The sequence below is a fragment of the Bubalus bubalis genome, chromosome 5, assembly GCF_019923935.1.
Source record: "Bubalus bubalis isolate 160015118507 breed Murrah chromosome 5, NDDB_SH_1, whole genome shotgun sequence".
Taxonomy (NCBI): Eukaryota; Metazoa; Chordata; class Mammalia; order Artiodactyla; family Bovidae; genus Bubalus; species Bubalus bubalis.
This window is the reverse complement of record NC_059161.1, coordinates 11,223,389-11,233,574: the sequence shown is the minus strand read 5'-3', so window position 1 is coordinate 11,233,574 and position 10,186 is coordinate 11,223,389.

Genomic DNA, 10,186 nt, shown 5'->3' with positions numbered 1-10,186 from the left:
GCTCATACTGAAGGACAGACTGTGAATCCCAGGAAACTGGAGGAAAAGGAGCAAATCGTGGAGGGGAAAGGGAAGACTCCAGAATGAGTTATAGACTCAAGGCTAAGAATTCCCACCTGTTAACCTTGGTTTCAGAGAAGGCAGTGGCACCCCACTCCAGTACTCTTGCCTGGAAAATCCCATGGGTGGAGGAGCCTGGTAGGCTACAGTCCATGGGTCGCGAAGAGTTGGACATGACTGAGTGACTTCACTTTCACTTTCATGCATTGGAGAAGGAAATGGCAGCCCACTCCAGTATTCTTGCCTGGAGAATCCCAGGGACAGAGGAGCCTGGTGGGCTGCCGTCTATGGGGTCGCACAGAGTTGGACACGACTGAAGAGACTTAGCAGCAGCAGCAGCAGCAACCTTGGTTTTCTCAGTAGAGATAAATTGATTTGCTGAAAGAGGAAGGTTGATGGTGGCAAAGAAATAAGAAAATGAGTAAAGGGGAAGAATAGCAACTTTGGGAATTGGGAGAGGACTTGACCATATATAAGAATAACAGAGAAATGGAGGGATTTAAAAGAGTCCTGTGTCCCTCATAATTTCTTGAGGGAAAACATGTTTCTGACTGTCAGAAAAAGAATAAAAATTTCCAAAATACATTAAATCAGCTAAATAAAATCACTGTGATTATATTTTATTTTAATGAAGTATGAAGCCTTACTGAGTTTTTAATAAAAAAAAAAAAAGCCAAGCCAACGAAGCACTGGGACTAGAATCGCTACTGTTCAAAGGTCAAAGATGAGGGGAAGGACTTGCATAGTCCCTGGATAAAAATCAATGTTATGGTGTCCCCCTGACAAACAAACAAACAGGCAAAAAACATCTCATGCCAGAAGTTAAATAGACTGCACTGCTATGCTTGCAGCAAGATAGATTTGCAGACCACAAATTTGAGGTGACATACATTTCAACAGTTGTGGGAGGGTTTAGCAGCTCGGCCCATAAGAGCAGTGTCAGATGGTAGATGGCCAATCTGACCCAAAGCAGAGGAGTTTTGTGCCCTGTGTAGCAGAAGGACAGAGCAGAGGGCCTTTCCCTGGAGAGGCAGCTGAGCCCTAAGTGGAAGGCCAGTGTCCAACTAAGAAGAGCTTTGGATCAAAATCTCCAACTTCTTTTTCCTATTAAAACAGACAATGTTCTGGTCAGTCTAATCAAAATGAAAAGATAGAAATTAAACATCAATCATCAATTTAAGAAACTCTTTGTAACCTTGTTATAGACATGCACTACACAAATCTGGGAGATGGCGAGGGACAGGGAGGCCTGGCGTGCTGCATTCCATGGGGTCACGATGTGAAGGAGGTCGCTCAGTCGTGTCTGACTCTTTGTGACCCCATGGACTATAGTCCATGGAATTCTCCAGGCCAGAATACTGGAGTGGGTAGACTCTCCCTTCTCCAGGGGGTCTTCCCAACCCAGGGATCGAAACCAGGTGTCCTGCAACACAGGTGGATTCTTTACCAGCTGAGCCACAAGGGGTCGTGAATAATTGGACACAATTTGGAGACTGAGCAACAACAATGATATGATTTAAAATTTCTCTCTGAAACCAACAGCCAATACTTACAATACTTAAAAGTAAAATAGCGACATCCCCAGTGGCTCAGCGGTAAAGAATCTGCCTGCAATGCAGGAGATGCAGGAGACAGGGGTTTGATCCCTGGGTAAGGAAGATTCCCTGGAGGACGGCATGACAACCCACTCCAGCATTCTTGTCTGGAGAATCCCATGGACAGAGGAGCCTGGTGGGCTACATAGGGTCTCAAATAGTCAGAAGCAACTGAGCAACCATGCTTGCAAAAGTAAAATAGCAACAGAAATATTCTTCTTAAAGGTAAGACCAAGAAGGATAACATTATAGTTATTCATTTTATGCTATTCAGAAGTTACTGCCAATGGAAAAGGGCAGAAAACAGAAATAAGAAATATAATTATTGAAGAAGAAAGAAAAATTATTATTTACAGAGAGTATGTCTATCTAGAAAACTCATGAGAATAAATTTTAAAGTTTTTTGAGCTAGTTGGAGAGTTTAAAAAGATGATCAGTAACAAAAATTAACATAGAAAAATTTACTAGATTCCAGAAATTATCAATTAAAAAAGCACAATGGAAAAAATTCTGCCCACTAGAGTAGCAGAAGTTATAATATCCATGAATAAATTTAATAAAAGCTCTCTTAGAACTACATAAAAAACAATTGGAAAATTTTACTGAGAGATGTTAAAAAGACTTAAATAAGTTGATGCTGCTGCTATTTTCAAGAATAGTGAAATAGAAGAGCATAAAAATATCAATAGTCCCCAATTCTATGTATTTATACACAAATCCCCAATTATGTTACAAATCTAGTTAAAATTATGACCTTACCTACATACATGAGCTTATTCTTATAAAAGTCAAGGTGCGGGGGTGGGGGGTGGTGCGAAACTGAAAAAAAAAGAGGGAATTTGTACCATCAGGAAGCTATAACTTATAAATATACATTTGTATATTCATAGATAGAGATAGAACCAGAAATAAAGTCTAGTACAATTAAGAACTTAGAATATGGTGAAGTTGACTTTTAAATGGGTGAGAAAATGGTGGATTACCTACTAGATGAGACAAGATAAATGGCTGCCTACTGGATTTACAGCCTCTACTAGACCAGTGTTAAGTGCCTGCTGCATTTGCCAGGCTCCCCTTCCTCCTGAGCTGCTGTCTAACAGTCCAGCTCCCCCAGCCTTCCAGGCACAGCCTCCATTGCTCTTTCTGCTGCGCAAAACCATAGAGGTTCTAGCAGCCATGTAAGACTTAGCTGAGTCCATGGAGCCCAGACTTCCCAGCAGCTGCCCGGAATGTTTGCATAATGCAACTCAGAAGCACAAACCTTGACCATCAAAAGAAAGGAGACGAATTGACAGATCAGTTCCTTTCTCCTCACCACTACCATCCCCTGCCCCCTAGCCCGGACCTGCCCCACTGGACTCATAGATGGCTGAGTCAGCCTCTCACTCTGTTGACATCCTGCATCTGGAATATGGCAGTGTTTTCCTCTGAAACTGTTGCTGTCCTGGTAACAAGGCACTACCTTTGATTTTCTTTCCTCTTTTCCCTCTTTACTTCCTCATTTTCCTTTTCTCACTCTTGATGCCCTGGGATCCCTCTCCTGCCAAACCTCGAATGTGTAAGCTTTTCCTCAGGCTCTGCTTTGCAAGGAACTGGGGCTCAGACACATTCCTTCTTCACATGTCATCCTAAAATACATCCTAGATGGATTAGAACATTACAACATAAAAATAGTGCATAAAAGATGAAACAGAAAACATTAGTGTATCTGCCTATAAAGATGTAAGTTATGGAGGTATGGAAAATCTTTCTAATCTAAGAATATGATAGATTTGACTTTATGGAGTCTTAAACCTTTGCAGAAGTATTGTAAACAAAATAAACAAGAAAATATTAATGCCTTAAGCAGAAATAGGTTAACATGTGTTAATAAATTGGTATAGGTTAATATGTAAAAAGCACTTAATAAATATATTTTTAAAATCTTATCAGGAAAAAATAGATTAAGAATTTGAACAAGTAATCCACAAAGAAACACAAAGGATTGAAAAGCATATGAAAAAAAAAAAATTCAGGCTTACTAAAATCAAGGAAATACAGATGAAAACAACAATAATTTATTCTTTTCCTCTAACAGATTTATTAAGATTAAAACCAAAGGCAGTGGCCCAAATCAGGGAGGGTGCAATCATGCTTTCACAAACTACTGGGAGGTCTTAACTTGGTACATTCTTTTTGGAAATACATATCAAAAGCTTTAAATTTTTTCTTATCCTTTAAACTAATAAATCCACGTATAAAAGTTTATCTTAAGGAAATGATCAGAGATCCAAGACTTATGTTGAAAGACACTTAGAGCAATATGATTTTTTATTGTTGTCGTAAATAGCTGGAAACAAGACAAATACCAAAGAAAGGGACTGGATAAATAGATTTTTGAGTGTTAATAAGATGGAATTCTCTTCACCTATTTCATATTTTCATATAAGAAAAGTTTGTGGGAAAATGCCCTCCACATACACTGAAATATGAAAAACTGTTTATAAAATAATGTAAAATAAAAATTTAAGTATTTAGAAAAACCCAAAGAATTTACACAGTAACATCTTCTCCAAGACAAAGCAAAACTAAACTCAGCAAGATCTTTGGAATGTTTAGAAGCACAAACATTAAAAAAAAATAATATATGAATCACTAAGTGTGTTTTTTCTAGAATACTTTTTGCTAATTTCTTAATCATAAAATATTATTTTAAAATTATTTTGAGCCATAGACCTAAATGTAAAACATGAAACTATAAAAATTCTAGACTAAAACATAAGATAAAATCTATAGGAACTTGAGACAAGAGAAGATTTCTTAGGACATAAAAATCTCAAACCATTTTACAATTTTAGAATAAAAAATGACAACCGGACTTTATTAAAGTTTTGCTTTTCAAAATATACTTTTAAGAAATAAAGAAAGCAAGCCACGATGAAAGAAAATATTTTTGATGCATATTTCTCACAAAAAGTTTATCTAGAATAGATGAAGAATTCTTATACCTCAATAAGAAGATAACCCAGTTTTGAAAATAGGCAAAATATTTGAACATACAGTTTAAAGAAGAAGATATACAAATGGCCTAAGCAATGAAAATAAGATCAAAACCATTAGTTATCATGGAAATGCAAATTAAACTACATACCCACTAGAATGGGGCTTCCCTGGTGGCTCAGTTGGTAAAGCATCTGCCTGCAATACAAGAGACCTGGGTTTGATCCCTGGGTCAGTAAGATCCCCTAGAGGAGGAAATGGCAACCCACCCCAGTATTCTTGCCTAGAGAATCCCATGAACAGAGGCGCCTGAGGAGGCTGACAGGCTACAGTCCATGGGGTCAAGAGTCAGACATGACTGAGCTATTAAACCACCACCAGCAGCAGCCATTAGAATTGTTGACATGTATGCGGAACAGGCCAAACTCACATGCACTGCTGTGAGAATATAAAATGATGTCACCACTTTGAAAAACTGTCCATTTATTTAAAGTTAAACATATTTCTACCATACCACCAGCCATTCTACTCCTAGAGAAATAATTTAGAAGTATTTACCCAAAAGAAGTAAAAATATATATCCATACAAAATATTGTGTGCAATGTTCCTAGCACTTTATTTGAAATAAAGCCCTAGACTGGAAATTATCCAATATCCATCAACAGGTGAATAAATAAGTAAATAGATGTATATTTATACAATAATGGTCAAGTGGACCTTAGGAAGCATTACTGTAAATAAAGCTAGTGGAGGTGATGGAATTCCAGCTGAGCTATTTCCAATCTTAAAAGATGATGCTGTTAAAGTGCTGCACTTAATATACCAGCAAATTTGAAGAACTCAGCAGTGGCCACAGGACTGAAAAAGGTGTTTTCATTCCGATCTCAAAGAAAAGCAGTGCCAAAGATGTTCAAATTACTGTACAACTGCACTCATTTCAATGCAAGCAGTTTCATGGATACATATATTTGTCAAAACTCACAGAATTATACACTTTAAATGGATTTAGTTAATACCATGTAAATTATAGGTCAATAAAGTTACTTAAAAATTCTTCCTGCATTCCTAGCTAACTGAGATCTACTCAATCTTGATTACTCCTTTGCTTATTACTTCTTCTCCTACTTATTATTGTATTGCTAGAATAGACTTAGGGATACAGTTGCAAATGCTTCTGTGCATGTGTGTGTGTGTGAGAGAGAGAAAGGCAGAGACAGAGATGAGAAAGAAGAGACTGAAGATTCCAAAATGCTGGGGGGAGAGGGGTTGGTAAAGACAAAGTTCCAGAGGCGTGGAATCCAAAGGACAGGTAGAGGTATGGGACTTAGCAAGTGAAGATAGGATACTGGGAAATTTGAGCTGAACTCATGAGAGTCTCAGGTAGCCTTGTCAGATAGCCTCAGATGTTCTACAAATGGAGAATAATGTCTTTTGAGAGATGGTCCTGGATGGGCTGATAGTTGAGGAGAGTACTTGCACTATAAGTCAGTAAGAAATGAATAAAACATTAAACTGAAATAGGGGAGGGTCAATGGAAGTGCAAGTAACTCCAGGACAAGGGGAACCCTCTTCTACTCCCTGTGGGCTTTCAGACCCCATCTTCTATGATGTCCATGAGGGAAAGAGCGATGCTTACTGTTGATTATCATCCCACCTTAATTTCTCAAATTCGAACTTCACAAGTATTTGTCAACTTTCTTGACTTTCAAAGTGAAGAAATTAGGAAATGGAGTTTCTTCTGCCCCGATTATTGATAGGTCTTTGTCTGATTTTCTTAAGAATCACCATATGTGATCTCTTTCCAGCTGATGGAGGTATGATACTCATGATGTAGATCCATCTCCAGTAAGCAGCATGCTCCATCTTTCCTTGTAAAAGGGATGCATTATTTTGCATATAACAAGTCCATTGACGATCCTTTGCTTTCTACTGGCATGGTAAAAATGTAGTCCTACTAAGGAGGATCCCACATACCTACTATTTGGGTTGTGAGTTTGGAACTGTAGCTAAAAAGATCCATGCCAAGCAAATGTATCATAATGACTTTGGTCTGTATCATCAGTCTTAGATAATTGTACCACAGCTGACATGACTTCCTTCCAGAGGCAGACTGTTAGAATGAATGACATAATAATGCCATGATTAATCTGACCTAGCCCTCATGGGAGGGTGAAGAGGTACAAATCCACAGGCTGCTATAACCACTGTCAAGTGATCCATCAACAAGGCATTTGTGGGTAAAGCATCAATCCTAAAACACACTGTGAAAAATAACGCCTGGTGGAAATAAGTATGTAGCCCTCTAGACCCTGATAAAGAGGGCAATTAACATTAGAAGTAGGGCACACTTCTGATATTTTAATTTGGGATTTCAGAATTGAGATTGCTGATACTCATCACTGCATCATTCTTGAGAATACAGAAAGATCCCCCCCACCTTATATTTTTCAAACCTATGTTGAAACTTATATATGATATCGCTGAATGATACTTTCCAAATATTAGTAACTGATCTCTGTGCGGTCAATTGTGTACTTGATTAATCTTAGCTGCCAAGATAGCAATGAAAAGAGCACTCTTACTATTTTCTGATGTTTTGTTTCTGATCATGGTTGTAGAAGAACTGAAAAAAATGGCGTCAGGAGAGAATAATTAGGAGGCTAATTAATTAAGGTCTGTTTATAGTTTTGTTTTCAAGGCATTTATTGGTCTTAACTGTAAGATTCTATTTTCATTGAAGATATTAGGGACGGCGAAGGGGTAGTGAGGCAAGCTAGCGAAGACATGCTTTGATAGCTGGGAGAGCAGGAGTATGGGGCCCTGCCAAGCTGACTGTACTCTATCCTTCTTTCAAAACAAAGAATGAGATTGAAAATTCCAAAATACTAGGGATTAATAGGAAGAAATATCCCAGGGGTTCCTAGAGGCATAGGATTAAGACACACATGGGAGAATAAGGCTTGGAAAGCTCTGTTTGGAGGGTTTTAAATGCATTACATTTATCCTCACAGCTCTATGAGACAGTATTACTATTGCCTCTATTTTTCAGGTAAGAACACTGAGGCCCAGAGAGACAATATGGGCATATTCACAAAGCTAGTAAGTGGAGGAAGAAGAATTCTCATCTGTACAGTGTGAGCTGGAACTCTCTTAGGTATGTTATGCTTAGTAGGTAATATGGTGCTATGCGTGCTAAGTCGCTTCAGTCGTGTCTGCCAGGTTCCTCTGTCCATGGGGATTCTCCAGGCAAGAATACTGGAGTGAGTTGTTATGCCCTCCTCCAGGGGATCTTCCTGATCCAAGGATCGAACCCACCTCTCTTGCATCTCCTGTATTGGCAGGCAGGTTATTTACCCCTAGTACCAGCTGGGAAGCCCTAGTAGGTAATATGTTATATCGAAAGTATTAATAGATAGCATGGTATCCTTCATACGATAGATGCTTAAGAGGTGCCAAAATGTTATACAGTATTAATTTATTTGGATTCCATAGTAAAACAAACCAGCTGGTGTCTATAGATTTTAAAGTGTCAAACCAATAACAAATGGCAATCCATAATAAACTGTGGAAAATTCTGAAAGAGATGGGCATACCAGACCACCTGACCTGCCTCTTGAGAAACCTATATGCAGGTCAGGAAACAACAGCTAGAACTGGACATGGAACAACAGACTGGTTCCAAATAGGAAAAGGAGCACATCAAGGCTGAATATTGTCACCCTACTTATTTAATGTCTATGCAGAGTACATCATGAGAAACGCTGGGCTGGAAGAAACACAAGCTGGAATCAAGATTGCCAGGAGAAATATCAATAACCTCAGATATGCAGATGACACCACCCTTATGGCAGAAAGTGAAGAGGAACTAAAAAGCCTCTTGATGAAAGTGAAAGAGGAGAGTGAAAAAGTTGGCTTAAAGCTCAACATTCAGAAAACTAAGATCATGGCATCTGGTCCCATCACTTCTTGGGAAATAGATGGAGAAACAGTGGAAACAGTGTCAGACTTTATTTTTCTGGGCTTCAAAATCACTGTAGCTAGTGATTGCAGCCATGAAATTAAAAGACACTTACTCCTTGGAAGGAAAGTTATGACCAACCTAGATAGTATATTCAAAAGCAGAGACATTACTTTGCCAACAAAGGTCCGTCTAGTCAGGGCTATGGTTTTTCCTGTGGTCATGTATGGATGTGAGAGTTGGACTGTGAAGAAAGCTGAGCACCAAAGAACTGATGCTTTTGAACTGTAGTGTTGGAGAAGACTCTTGAGAGGCCCTTGGACTGCAAGGAGATCCAACCAGTCCATCCTAAAGGAGATCAGTCCTGGGATTTCTTTGGAAGGACTGATGCTAAAGCTGAAACTACAATACTTTGGCCACTTCATGTAAAGAGTTGACTCATTGGAAAAGACTCTGATGCTGGGAGGGATTGGGGGCAAGAGGAAAGGGGGACGACAGAGGATGAGATGGCTGGATGGCATCACCGACTCGATGGATGTGAGTCTGAGTGAACTCCGGGAGTTGGTGATAGACAGGGAGGCCTGGCATGCTGTGATTCATGGTGTTGCAAAGAGTTGGACACGGCTGAGCGACTGAACTGAACTAAACTGAAAGGGGAAATTAACATACATGCTCTGTTCTTCCTGTTCTGTGCAGTCAGTGTGGTTGATATAGGACCCTACTCAGCAAACCAAAGTTACACAGTGTGTTTGTTGGAGATCCCGGGTGGGTAAGGAGGGCAAGAAAGAGAAGACTGCGTTCATCAGCCACATAGAGTTCTTTGCTTTACCCTCACTGTTTGAAAACAACCAGTTAAATCAATAAGTTTGACGTGGAAGTGGGAAGATTCAAACTTGTTAGGTAACACATGGAAAAAACAATCAAATCAGTTGGCTGATAGCCTCCAATCAATGACTGCAAAAGTAAGAAAGGAACTCCAACCAGTTGCTTATTTCTTGCAGACTCTAAAGTCCTAGCTATTTTATTCATGGAATTTTCCATAAAGACATATGTGGAGGTTTGGCCCATTAATTGTTCTATTTAGTCAAAGAGTGTCGTGAGGAGATGGTGTGGGGTATAAAGGTGGGTAAGGCACACACTTGACTTCATATTTTTTGGTACATCTTGTGGATTAATCTCCAAAAAACCATACTTAATGGTGTATTTGCTTAAGGAATACTTGCAAATTTATATCCTTTTTCGAGTCACATAAAATGAAGAAATTTTCAGTATTCTTCTCATTGAATTTGACATCTTATATACCATAAGGAAGTTAGTTCTATGAGAGCAGATTTGTGTTTTAATTTTTTTTTTTTTTTTTTGCCTTTTAGCATGTTTGTCTCTTGCTTGGAACTTTGGGAAGACCATCTGAGGGCTTCAATAGTTGATAAAAGCAAGCTAAAGCAAATAATCACCTTCTGGTACTTCTTTCCACATATTCTAATTTTTTAATGGAGAAAATGCATTCTTAAATTAAATATGCATAATAAGGAATACTAATAATAAGAATAAAGTGGAATATGTGAGAATGAATCTAGTGTTGTAAGCAAAATG